The following is a 14266-nucleotide window of genomic DNA, read 5'->3' on the forward strand; positions in this document are numbered from 1 at the left end:
CCGGGCGCACCGCCCCTCCACCCCTCGCTTTTCGCTTTTAATTGAAGTTTGTTTGAGCAGAGTGCAGAGCGGGCAGAGGCAGAAACCAAATATTTAGTTGCTGCAAATTGGCACCTCCAGATCAATTACCCAGCCCGTGTCAAGGCCTGCGCCGCCCCTGGCGCCCCGCGGAATCTCAATGCCGGGCTGCCCCCTCCCGGGCGGCCCGCGCCGCCCGCCTCCATCCCGCTGCACGTTTCTCATCAGCTCCAGCCATACATCACCCGTGGCCGCGAGGGGAACAGATTTTCAATGGGAAAAGTTCCCCGGGAGGGTCCTCGTTGCTGATTCCCGCCGCGCCCTGTGCTGTCTGCCCTCCACCCCTCCCGTCTTCACCCGGCCTGTCAGATTAGACGGGAACAGCCCGGGAGGTAAGAGTGAGATAAAGAGGGAGGTCCAAGGCAAGGACTTTGGGTCACATGGATTGACCCAACCTTAGTAAGTCCTCTTATCCTCTGAGTGGCTCAGGAGATGTTCCTTATGCTCCTTGAACCTCAGTTTCACCACCTATAATATGGGGCTCAGGCTTCATATTGTGGGGGGGCCAACACTGCAGAGAGACCTTGCCTGGCTCTGGGCTGGTACATCGTGGCTCTACTTCTTAGCTCTGCTAGGGGGTGAACATTCTTCTAGAATGAAATGAGGGACCTTGGGTTTGTAAGCCCTTCAACCAAACTACTGGCGAATACCCAAGGGAGAGCAGGGGGTGGCCAGCCCTCTAGATTCTCTGGCAGAAGCTGGGCAGGCCAGGGCACGTGGGGGCAGGCTCCATCAGGAAAAGCTTTGATCAACAGCCCGGGTCCATCAGGGCACAATCGGAAGAGGAAGTGCTTCTCCAGTACCAAAGACAGAGAGTTAGCTGGGCCTGAAGGAGGGCCGTGGCCTCAGAGGTGGGCCAGGGGAGTGAAACAAGAGGGAAGGGGACAGGGCACAACTTTGGAAAAACTGACATAGCCCAAGGACACAACATAAACTGATTAGAATTAAATGGGTCCAAGATGGCAGACAAGCCAACTTCAACTAGCCCTTGATCCTCAATCAGCAAGCTAAATGACACACCCAGAGGCACCATGACAGTTCCAAGGCACCATCAAAAGGCCAAAAATTGGGCAGTGGCCCAGTTCCTGGAAATCTCCATCCTTTCCCCAAATTGTTAAAGTAATCCTCCCACTCATTAGCCTATGAAGTAATCCAGCCCATAAAAGCTAACCACGCCATATTTCACAGGGCTGCACTTGCCCTCTGCGATGGCCCACACTCTGTCTATGGAGTGTGCTTCTCTGTGAATCAATCCACTTCTTACCTATCCCTTTGTCTCTCACTGAATTCTTTCAGCAATGAGACATCAAGAACCTGCGCTTCATTACTGTGGGTTGTGGCTGGGGGTTCGAGTCCTAGCCTTGTGGGTTAGAGTCCCAATCTGAGGTAAATGGTTTCAGAAGGAGGCTGGAGGGATCTGAAGGAAGGGCACCAAAAACTGAGTCCCAGGAGGCCGCGCCCATGGTGGGGGCATGGGGGTGAGCCCTACAGAGGAATCGGAAAACTGGGCTGCAGTTGAGGCTTGCCTTTTCCTGCTGTGTGACCCTGTGTCAGTTACTTAACCTCAGTTTTCCCAGGGCTTCCCTGGTGGCTCAGAGGTTAAAGAGTCTGCCCGCAATGCAGGAGACCTGGGTTCAATCCCTGGGTCAGGAAGATCCCTTGGAGAAGGAAATAGCAACCCACTCCAGTATTCTTGCCTGGAGAATCCCATGGATGAAGGAGCCTGGTGGGCTACAGTCCACAGGGTCGCAAAGAGTCAGACACGACTGAACGACTTCACTTCCCATGTGTAAAATGGGGTTGACACCCTCTCACTCCCAGAGCCTTTGTGAAGAATGAAGGAGATGATATCTGGGAGAGGGAGAGACAAGGAACTCCCAGACAGACTTCGAGGGAATGGTGCTGAGTCTGTGCGAGTTCCCATGCTTAGCCTCACTTCCATTCCAACAGCCTCCTTGAGGGAACTGGAGTTAAATGGTTTGGCATTTTTAAATGGCTGACCTGTCAAACAAAGTGACAGGCGCTCTAAGTGGAAGCAGAGGTGTTGGGGGAGGCGGTGACTGCCAGGTTTCTTGCTCTGAGAGCCCTTCCTTCACCCATCTCACCTTAAAGAATCTCCGGGCTGTCTGTCCCTTCTTCCCACCTCCACCTCCCCTCAGCCAGAGACCTGTGTCCCCACTGAAGGGCAGGAGTCATCCATGCCTGGAGGAAAATTTTCTCCTATCAAGTCCTGATGGAAGTCAAGGCTAAAGCCCCCATGGTAAGTAGACTCACTCCTCAACTTCTTGATTTTCCCAACTGTGAAATGGGACCACAGATGGTGAGCCATTAATTACAAGGTGGCTTTTGGACTGGTGGGCAACCTCTAAAAGCTTCTGAATCCATTGCCCCACCCTCCACACACCTCCTACCCACCCCTTTCCCATACCTGCAACAAGATTATCTCTGCTGGCAAAAACCCCACCAGCCTCTTTGGGGATGGCCACCACCATTTGTCAAGTCAGGAAGTCCATCTGATGGTCTACCTTAAATGTCTCACTGTTTCCTTCAGGGAAAAGTTAAAGAACGAACAACAAAAGATAAATGTTCACGGCGAGGAGATGCCACACTATTTTTTAAAAAATACCTCCAAAGAGGGTGTGGGGTGGGAATTACCTTCGGACACAATGCTCTTTACACTAAACATCTTGGCGATAAATATAGCTGTGTAATTCTTTTTTCTCCTTGGCAGAGAGAAAGGCTGAGGCTGGGCAGCAAGGCAGAGGGACCCGAAAATATAAATCAATATGTGACTTTAATATATGTGCTCTCGGTGTCTGTGTGTGCTGGGGGATTATTAGTAACCTTGATTCCAGCTCAGTGTCCATGTGAGGCGGGGAGACGCACGGCCCCCAGGGAGGAGAAGAGAAATTAGGAAGCCAAATTCTTCTCCTGATTGACACCTGGGTAAACATTATCCCCGGCAGAAGGAGAAGAAAAAAAGATCAATGCTGGGTATTTTTATCACGTTCCAGGACGGACAGGGAGGGAAATTAAAGAAACAGTCCCCTAGCCTCACTGAATGTGCTCATCTCCAAGGAGGAAGCAAAAAGGGTGGAAGCCATGTGGGGAGGGCGAGGGGAACTGACAGTGGGTGCATCCCAGGGGGCGTGGCCATTGCTTCTCTCACCCTGGGGCACTTATGTGAGTGGCAGCAGGTACAAAGGAGTCAGCCCGTTAATGCCAGGGCAAAGGCACCAGCTTTGATGGGGAAATCATAGGCCATGGAGTCTAACATGAGATCAGATTCTGGCTTCAACGGAGGGCCAAGAGGCATTAGTCTTAATGGGGTTGTTGGGGATATTTCTAGCAGGAGCTTTCCAGAGCATGGAGGGGGAGAGTGGCTTCAGTGGGGGCTGGGGGGAGTGAGTGGCCCAGGAGTGGTCAGCACCAACAGGGAGAGAAAGAGGCATCTCTCTGGTTGTTGTTCAGTTGCTCAGTCCTGTCCAACTCTTTGCGACCCCATGGACTGCAGCACACTAGGCTTCCCTGCCGTTCATCATCTCCTGGAGTTTGCTCAAACTCATGTCCATTGAGTTGGTGATGCCATCCAACCAACTCAACCTTTGTCATCCCCTTCTCCTCCTGCCTTCAGTCTTTCCCAGCATCAGAGTCTTTTCCAATGAGTCCAATCTGGATTGTCTTGGAAAGTGGGTCTCTGTTCTACAGACAAGAAAACCTGGCTCCATCCCTTTGTTTCTGGCCTCCACCTCCTCCTGGTTATATGACCTTGACTAAGTCATTTGACCTCACAGAGACCCACCTGTCTTATCAGTAAAATAACTGATAAAATAGCAGGTAGGCTCTGCTCTTCTCATTTCACAGAATTTTTAATGGGATTATACAAAACCCTGAAGTGGTAAGGAGTTATTACTACCTACAGCAACTCCGTGCAATAGAAATATAATGTAAGGCATGCACATGATTGGAAAGATTCTAGTAGCCGAATTAAAAGTGTACAAAGATGGACATCCCTGGTGGTCCCATGGTTAAGAATCTGCCTTGCAATGCATGGGACATGGGTTTGATCCCTGGTCAGGGAATTAAGATTCCAGTTGCCATGGAGCAACTAAAGGATTCCTCATAATGCAAGACCTGCTGCAGCCAAATAAATAAATATTTTTTAAAGTAAAAAGAAATGGGTGAAATTAATTTAAACCATATTTTAAAAATTCAATCCAGGCTATCTAAAACATTATTGTTTCAACAAGTGATGCTAGTTACATTACAAGTGCTCAGTGGCCACAGGTGTCGGGTGGCCACATATTGTTCAGTTGCTAACTCGTGTCCAACTCTTTGTGACCCCTATGGACTTCTTGGGATTCCCTGGTGGCTTAGAGGGTAAAGAGTCTGCCTGCGATGTGGGAGACCTGAGTTCGATCCCTGGGTTAGGAAGATTCCCTGGAGAAGAAAATGGCAACCCACTCCAGTATTCTTGCCATGGGAAATTCCATGGATGGAAGAGCCTGGTGGGCTACAGTCCATAGGGTCGAAAAGAGTCAGACATGACTGAGCGACTTCTTTTTGGACTTCTTAGGTGGTGCTAGTGGTAAAGAACTCACCTGCCAATACAGGTAGACATAAGAGACACAGGTTCAATCCCTAGGTTGGGAAGATCCCCTGGAGGAGGGGACAGCAACTCACTCCAGTATTCTTTCCTGGAGAATCCCATGGACAGAAGAGCCTGATGGGCTACGGTCCATAGTGTTGCAGAGAGTCAGTCACAATGGAAGTGAATTAGCACGCATGCACAGATTACAGCACGCCAGGCTTCCCTGTCCTTCACTGGCAACACACTGGACCAGCATAGATCTAGAACAAAAAACCCCACAGGCAAGGGGCTTCTGTTGCCTTAACAGTGGGGAGCGGCCCCTGTGAAGTGCAAGGTAGAGCACCCCTTTTTAGAAAGGCAATTTTGTGGCTGCAAATGGGCCCCCACAGGAGGCTTCCTGGGGGAGGCAGAGTGACAGCAGTGGTCCTCCCATCAGTAAGCCCACTGCAGGTCCCCAGACCTGGATAAGACCTGGGGCTGGGGTGGACACTGAACTCCCCATCTGGCCACCCACCCCCCATCCCCAGCCCTCGGAGCAGCCTGAGGTGGAGAGAAGAACCTGCCAGCTGGTCTTGGAAACTCTTCAATCCTGGTGCTTCTGCTTCCTGGCTGTGAGATCGAAGGCAAAGGGATGGTCTTGATCAACGCCATTTCAGCATGGGTGGAAAGGTTTCTTACACAATGCTTCCAAAGCTGTGAGCATGGGGTGTGGGAAAGAGAATGTGAGGCGGGAGGACAGGGGAGTCCCTTTCAAGGGCACCCCATCCTGAGTGGCTTTTGCTGGGCATGTTCGCAGAGTCTACAGGGCCCACCCTAACTCCTGGGGGAGGCCAACTTCCAGAAAAGGTGTGATTCCCCAGGAGTCACCCAGCAAACCCAGAAAAAGCTTTGCTGGGAGCTCCCTGCTTTGGGGCCAGGCCACTTGGGTCTCGCTTCTCAGCTGCTCTCTCGCTTCTCAGCTGCTCTCAGCACTAGGATTTGTGGAGAGGAATGAACATGCCATTCCACATGTTTCAGGGCATGTTTCAGGGCAACTTGAGCGCTGGCAGGGAGGCAGCCTTCCTGAGTCTGCTGATGCTGGGAGCCAAGGAAGGAGGCAGCCTGGAACTCTCACCAGAGCCCGTGCCCAAGTGCCCCCAGCCCCTATTACCCACCGATTCCCGAAGTCCTGGCTGCAGAATTGTCCTGCCAGGGGAGGGATGTGGGGAGAGGCGCCAGGCTTCCCGGGACCAAGTGCTGCAGTGAGCCTTCAGTGACAGCTTTTGCAGACTCTGCAACCAAACGGGAGAGATGGGATTTCAGAAGATCTGAATCCTAGGCGGTCCAGCAAACGAGCTTCAGGAGATGCATGGACATATCTCCTGTCCCCATCACTGAAGGCAAAACTCTGAGTCTGTGCTTTTTTTCTAAGTTAAGGGTCTAAGCTTTTGTCAAGGCTTAGAGGCATCTGTGACTCCTGAAAGAATAAGAACCACTGCTCTAGACACACACACTCACAAATACACACACTCACAAATATACTCACAAATACACAACGCACTCACAAATACACACATACACTCACATAGACACACAAATATGTATATGCATAACCACATGTACAGACTTCCCTGGTGGCTCAGATGGTAAAGAATCCACCAGCAATGCAAGAGACCTGGGTTCAATCCCTGGGTTGGGAAGATCCCCTGGAGGAGGGCATGGCAACCCACTCCAGTATTCTTGCCTGGAGAATCCCCATGGACAGATAAGCCTGGTAGGCTACAGTCCATGGGGTTGCAAAGAGTCAGACATGACTAAGCACACACACAACTACATATACACACATGCACACATATACCCACATACACCCACATACACACACACTCCCTCTCGTTTCAGGTCTCTTCCACCTTGGCTCCACCCCGCGCAGTTCTGCCTCCATGGACATCCTCTCTCCAAAAGTGCTATAGTGACTTCTCTGGTGATCCAGTGCCTGGGACTCTGCGCTGTCAATGCAGGGGGTGTGGGTTCTATCCCTGGTCAGGGAACTAAGATCCTGCATGCTATGCAGTGTGGCCGAAAAAAAAAACAAAAAAAACAAACCCAACTGCTATTAGCCCATTCTTCCCAGTTAGAGACTGGCGATGATGCCCAGTGCCTACCAAATTCAACTGTGGACTCCTGGCTTTGGCATTCAAAGAGCCCCCCTACCATCTCGACCTCTCTTCCCGCCACAAAGAGGAATCTGTTTCCAGCCCAGCTTGTGGCTCCAAGTAACCTGCCATATATGGTCGACTCTCCCTGTCTCTGCCCTGGCCATTTCTCCTCCTGGGACATCCTTCCTTTCCACCTCCCCTCCCACTTAACTGGAATCTCAAGGCCTGCAGGACCTGGCTCATGTTGCCGCCTCCTCCATGAAACCTTCCTCAGCCTCATTAGAGTGTCTGCATTCCTCTAGTCCATCTCCCATGGTTCTTTGTGTGTCCCAGGTCCTGGATCCTCATCACTCACAATCTCAGACTCTGGGTCACCAGACTGCACTTAGCTTGTCACCCAGTGAAAACTGTAAACCCCTGGAGGGCGGGGCCTACAGGGTGGTGTCCGTGAATCCTCTTTGAATCCATCTCCAACCATCATACTTCCCGTCCCACTCACCTCCCCCCCAGCCCCCAAGGTAATACCAAGGTCGGGTGAGAGAGAAAAACAGATGAAGCCACATTTTGCAAATCACGATGTATACCCCGCTCAAGTGCTCCCCTCCTCCTAAGACTCTTCCTGGACTCCCGCCCGCCCTTGGCTTTGATCTGTCTGGTCCCTCCCCATCCCCCCAGGTCCAGATGTCGAGAGCCTGAGTGGCTCGATGGGAGAGACATGTGTCTCTCTGTCTCTGAGTCTGGATCTCGTCTGTGATCCCGATAGACATCTAGCCTCCCCCATCAGACTGAGAATGGGAGGACCTACCTTTTCTGTTTTTTCTTTTTTTTCCTTTCTTTCCTCTCCCCATTCCATCAAATAAGGATTTCAAATAGCTCTCAGAGACACACGTGACAAGATACAAAATGAGAGAGGAAGTGGGGATGGAAGAGTCTTGCTTTCTCCTTCCCCAGGCACGGTCTCTGGCACCCAGCAAACGGAAGCTTTCAAAGCCGCCCATCCTGAGCCCATTCATCCTCCTTCCCTGCGACCTCAAGTGCAGATGTGGCCAGCGCCCTCCTCCCTTGCCAACCCACCAGGCTCCATCCGCTGCCAACCCTGGCCCTACCATCCCGGCTCACCCGACCCGGCCCTTCATGCTCTGGCTCCTTCTCCCTCCTGCTCCCATCTGCAACCACAGCACATCTCAGCTGTCTGATTAACTCAATTGATTAATTAAGCTCTAATGAGCGCTGTGACTCACCCCTGCAGCTGCTGACCAGGAGGCCAGTGGTGCCAGGAAAGGCACCAGGGCCACAGGCAGGGGCTTAAGAGGACCCAGGGGACAGGAAGCTCAGTGTTTGGTGCCCGTGGTAAGGGAAGCACAAACCTTGCCCTGGGCTAGGTCTCCTCCAGAGCCCTGGTGGATGAGGGATGTCCCGGGGGCTCTCTGGGCCAGGGGGTCAGTTCCAGAATGACACAGTTAGCATCTACCTGCTGAAGGTGGGGGCAGGGGGCAGGAGGTATTGATTGGCTGAGAGGTGCAGGAAGGGGACTAGACCCCCTCAGAGTCTCACCCTGACTCCCAGACCTTCACCTGCTGAGACCCAGCAGGCTGTGTGGAAGCCAGACCTGACCATAGGAGCCAGGCTTAGCCTTCCCAGCAGCGCCAATTCTGAGGTTTCTCCCACCCACAGAACTCCTTCCTAGCCAGGCATGTGGTCCAGGCACTTCCCCTGGACCTGGTTGCTGGCTGTCAATCCCAAATAACCACAGGGCTCTGCAGAATTCCAGCTCCCTATATTGCCAGCCTCCTCCACCACCCCTGACCACTGACTCACCCCTCCTCCAGACTCTATCCCCTTGTCTGGGTTCGGGAACAAATGCCCTCCATTAACAACGATAATCAGTGGAATGGAATCTTCCACCTCATAAAGTACATCTGTATCCATATTCTCCAGAATCTTGAAAGCTAGAGCCAGGGCTCATTTCTAGAAATGAGGAAACGGAGACTTCAGCTTGCCCTACCTAGATGACAACTGGGTTTTTTTCCTTGCTTCTCAGCCACTGAATTCATCTTGGGAAAACACTTCCTCTTGGAGCTTTGAGGCCTCCGCTTAGAAGTCCCTTGCCTCCCCAGCTCTAGGGAAGGGCCCTCCTATCATGTCACTGATGTTAAGTCGTTCATACTTGCCGTTGGGCCATGAGGGCAGCGCCACCCGATCCATCGCGGCTCATCCCTGCGTCCTGCTCAGGGCTTCACACCCAGCAAGGACATAATGAGCATGCGCAGAAGGAAGGAAAGAAGAAAAAAAGGAATGAATCACCACAAGTGGGAGGTATTCTGGTGCCCATTCTAGGGCTGGGAGAAAGGACAGAGCAAGGCGACCAGTGCGGGTGTTCTAGCCATGAGTTAAGCAGGCAATCCACCGTGTGTGTGGTCCATTGGACTGGGGAGCAAAGGGGTAAGCCCCTCCCCCTTCCCTCTGCAGGGAGAATATGGCGGGACTGGCCCAATGAATCATGGGAGATGGGGTGGGCAGGGCAGGAGAGGGTGGGGAGGATGTAGCTCTGGGGTACTGAGGCTCCTTCAGGGGAGACAGGAGACCCAGCGGGGAGACAGAGCGCTGGCGGGAGAGTAAGACCTGGTTGGAGTCCTAGCTTTGCTTAACCGCTTGGTAGATTTTGGCCACGTGGCCTCCACAGTTAGGCCTGTGAACTGAGAAAGTCTGATGACGTGGCCTCTGGACCTGCTGTCCTCTTGTTGTGGGCTGGGAGCCCTGGGGCCTCAAGAGACATCGGTGGCCAGAGGAAGTGAGTGCGATGGCGGGGGACAACAGGAGTGGGGTTTGTGACACCCCTGCTGCTGCGGTGGGAGGGGCAGTCGCCATCAGGAGCCTTTGATCCCCAGGAAGAGCGCCCCCCCTCCACTGCCCTCAGCCTCTCTGCTATTGCCGCTCCTCAGGTTCAGTTACCAGCTCACCTTTCAAATCGGTCTCCAGCCCGTAACTTTACTGGAGAAAATGATTATGTGACTATTTCAACCTTGCTCCAAACACTGTTTTAATTGGTTCTGGGAAAAGGCGATTTGGGCACCGGAGGGGCTATGTGGGGGCAGGCGAGGACACAGCGGCAGACTGGGGGGTGTCAGGCAGCAAGCCCACCTGCCCCTGCGCCTTGAGTGGCCATAGAAGCTTCTCAGCCACTGCCCAGACCCCCACCCTCTCCCTGATGCTCACCTTGCATCCTGGGTTAGCCTCAGCGGGAAAGAGGCCATGGTGCTAGTGCTAGTGGGGGGCTTCCCAGGCAAGCATGCTGGGGGAGCAGACAGGATCCCTCCCCATTTCCTGCCCAAAGCACCCCTTGAGTCTCCTAGAAAACTGTTTTTCTGCCAACCTTCTTTCTCTGCCTCCAGCTCCAGCCCACCTGGGGATAAACTTTTGCTCCAGTACTAGCCCTGAGGAAGCAGAATTGGAAAGAACACCTGATTCTTCAGAAGCCCTGCAGAGCCTTCTAGTGGGATTTGGGATTATCTGCTCCAGGGATCACTCAGCCAGTTTTCCACCTATTAAATAGTTGAGATTTGACTACCGGCTAATCTTTCTGAGCCTCAATTTCCCCAGCTTGTCAAAGAGACAGTTGGTCCCAGCTGACCCCAAAGGTCCCTCCCAGCTCTGAAGCTTGAAGTTGTGTGCTGTGCTAAGTCGCTTCAGTTATGTCCAACTCTTTGCAACCCCATGGACTGTAGCCCACCAGGCTCCTCTGTCCATGAGATTCTGCAAGCAGAAGTACTGGAATGGGCTGCCATGCCCTTCTCTAGGGGATCTTCCTGATCCAGGGATTGAACTGGCATCTCTTAGATCTACCAGCATTGGCAAGTGGGTTCTTTACCACTAGCGCCATGTGGGAAGCCCTTTCAACTAATTCTCTCTGTGTCATCCTGAGGCTGGACAAGTCCCACCCTAGATTCTCGGTGGCCAATTCCAAGGGGACCTGTGTGCTCCTCTAAGCCTTGCAGAGGCCTGCTTCCCCAGCAGCTGTAGGGTCCCTCCCCATCCCTGGGCCGGAGCTCAGCCAGTTGCTAGGTAAGAGATGGAACCTGGGGTTGGAGCAGGGGGGCAAGGGCGGGTGTGCCCACAGTTGAAGGGTCTAGAGGAGAGACATGGGAAGGTCCACCATGTTAAGAAGATTATCTACTTATTATTTAGTTTTGACTGTGCTGGATCTTTTGCTGTGTGCAGGCTTTCTCTGGTTGCATTGAGCAGGGGCCACACTCTAGTTTTGGTGTGAGGCTTCTCATTGTGGTGGCTCCTCTTGTTGTGGAGCACAGGCTCCAGGGCTTGTGGGCTTCAGTAGTTGCGGCATGTGGGCTCAGTAGTTATGGCTCACGGGCTCTAGAGCTCTGGCTCAGTAGTTGTGGTGCACGGGCTTTGTTGCCCTGTGGCCTGTGGGATCTTCCCAGACCAGGGATGAAACCCATTCTCCTGCATTGGTAGGCTGATTCTTTATTAGTGAGCCACCAGAGAGGCCTGGCAGGTAAATTCTCAGCCACTGGACCAGCAGGAAAGTCTGAAGGTCTGCCTTTGACTCCATCTCCGTGTGTCTCAAGGAGGAACTTTTACCCATTGCCTTAACAAACAACAGGTTGGCACTTAAAAAAAAAACAAACTGCTTCCAAGCTGCCATTTTGGAGACTGTGCTATGGGGAGCTACTCACAGCACGACTGAATGTGCCCCTCTGCACGTCACCCCCAAGACGTGGGCACCTGGGATGCAGTGAGGACTGGCCAGGCCATGGTGGACCCCAACACCTGCCAGTCATCAATATGCATTCTCCAGGCACTTGGTGGGCACAGGCGGAGGAACGGTGAGGCAGGTGCAGAGGGTATAGAAACTGTCCATTAAATTCATTCACCAGTTATTAATCACCTACTGGCTATTAGGTGCAGGACCAGTTCCTCCTGGGAGAAGCTGACAAGCTTCCGAGAGACAGGACATCCCTTCCCAGAATAACTTGGAGCTTTGAGACTTCACAGAAAAGATGGTGGGGGAAAAAAAGCCTCAAGGTCTCAGGAGCCGTCAGTCTCAATATGATGAAACCAGGTGGACTTCCTGCAGGAAGTGTGTCTGGGCCTGGTTTGGCCATGGGGAGGTTGGTGGGCTTTCTGAGGGACCTCCCAGCTGAGACGCACTGGGAGAAGGGGCAGGGAGAGAAAGAAGGTAAGCATCATGTTCATGTTCGCATCTTGGGCCTCACAACTCCCTACCCCAGGGGAGGGGATGAATTTTATGGTCTCCATTTTACATATTAGGGTCCTGAGCTGAAAAACAGGTTCAAACATTTCCGGGGTCATGCAAAGCTATGAGGGACAGGAAGCAAGGTCTGCCTGTGCCCCTCAACCTGTCTTTCTGGGGTCCCCTGGGCTGGCCTCACAAGAGCATCAGCAGGCAGAAGCCCAGCGCTCTGTTGGAAATCAGGAACCTGGCTCCCGGGAGCTTCTGGGATCTAGGAGGCTGAAGGAATGAGATCTGAGACAAACAGGTCCCCACCCTCCTGCTCAGGAATGGAGTTTCAAAGGCGCAGATCACAGGGGAAAATTATATTGTCAAAGAGGAAAACCGGCGCTGCCATCCCTCCTTCACTCATTAATTTCTGGGGAAGTATGAGCTGTCAGCAAGCAGCGGCCTCCAATTCAAATTACAGAATTTGAATTCTTAATTTCTCCTAATCCATCAGTGAGCTGCCTTCCCGGGCTAATATTAGCAGCGCTAGCGAGGCTTGTCGTGGAGTCATTGATGTCTCCCCTCCTCTGAAGAAATCCCTAATCGATAGGGCTGGCCGTGGGGTGGGCCCTTCAGAGGCAGGCACCCCTCCTCCCCACTCCCTAGCTGTGTCCAGTCCCAGAACGAGAGTGCGGAGTTTAGGGAGGACCCTGGAGAGCAGAGGAGAGGTAGAGAAGATGGAAAAGACTTGGCACAAGGGAGGGAGGGTGAGATGGGAGGAAAGACAAAATTAGTGAGACTCAGAGACGTAGGGGCAGAGAGTGATGGAGAGACCAAGCCAGAGGCCCCAAGAGATGGATGGAGACTGAGGTGGAGAGGAGGGAGGGAGCCCTCTGGAACCCAGGGCCAAAGCACACACTTTGACTTTCCTCTGGGAGAAAACACAGCAAATCCAATGCAAAGCCCCATAAGATTCTCACGGCGCCACGGGGAGCATTATGTCCCAAGGAAAACGGGGGCCCCAGAACGCTAAGCCCACTTGTCCAAGGAGTGTTGTGAGACACAGATGTGAACAATAATGTGCCGGTCCCCTTCTTTCTCTCTCTGCCTCTCCTCCCTGTGCATCTCAGCTGTGTGGCCCTTCAGAAAGGCCACCTACCTCCCCACGGCCAGACCGGTTCAGACCCCCTTCCTGCCAGAAGTCCACCTGGCTTTGTCCTCTTGAGACAGATGGCTCCTGAATGCTTGAGGCCTTATTACTTCACCATCTTTTCTGCGAAGTCTCAAGGTTCCACTTTGCCCAGAGGAGTTCTGGAGTCAGATGCTTTGAATCAAATCACAGTGTGAAGGCCTCCTCTGCCAGGAAGCCCTCTTGGTTTCTGTCCAGCAGCATCATCTCTTTCCAGATCCCCTGGAGAAGGGAAAGGCTACCCACTGCAGTATTCTGGCCTGGAGAATTCCATGGACTGTATATAGTCCATGGGGTCACAAAGAGTCACACACATGACGGACTTTCACCATCACTTTACCTTTGGGTAATAGCGCCCTCCCCTGGTCAGCTACCTGGGTACTGGAGACACTCTACCACTACTCTGGACACGTGGGGAAAGCATGGGAGATGACCACCATTTGTACATTTCTTCTTTTTAAAAAAAATATTTTTTATTTATTTGTTTGTTTTCTTTTTGGCTGCACTGGGTCTTTGTTGCTGTGCTGGCTTTCTCTAGTTGTAGCAAATAGGGGCTCCTCTCTAGTTGTGATGCTTGGGCTTCTCATTACAGTGGCTTCTCTTGTGGAGTATGGGCTCTATAGCTCAGGCTCAGTCGTGGTGGGCCACAGGCTTAGTTGCTCCGAGGCATGTGGAATCTTCAGGGATTGAACCTGTGTTCCCTGCATTGGCAGGCGGATTCCATACCACTGAGCCACCAGGGAAGTCCCATCTGTGCATCTCTGATTTATCTCTTCAACAAGGCCAGGAGGTAAGTCCTATTATTACCCTTGTTGCTGGTGAAGAAGCAAGCACATTTATGCCATTTGCCCAGGGTCATGGGGCAGTGAAGTCGCTGTGTCAGGATTTGAATGCAACCAGGCTGACTCCAAAGCAAAGTGGTTAATACCATGTGACAGGATGTTGGGCGAAAATCTCAAGGAATTGTACCTGGTGTGGTCCCTGTCCTTGCTGAACTACGGAAGGGTGAAGGACACGCCAGGCTGGCCTTGTGATGTCCTCACAAGACCCTGGTTCCATCAGCCAATCCTTTT

The sequence above is a fragment of the Bison bison genome, unplaced genomic scaffold (genome assembly GCF_000754665.1).
Source record: "Bison bison bison isolate TAMUID 2011002044 unplaced genomic scaffold, Bison_UMD1.0 scf7180017861046, whole genome shotgun sequence".
Classification (NCBI taxonomy): domain Eukaryota; kingdom Metazoa; phylum Chordata; class Mammalia; order Artiodactyla; family Bovidae; genus Bison; species Bison bison.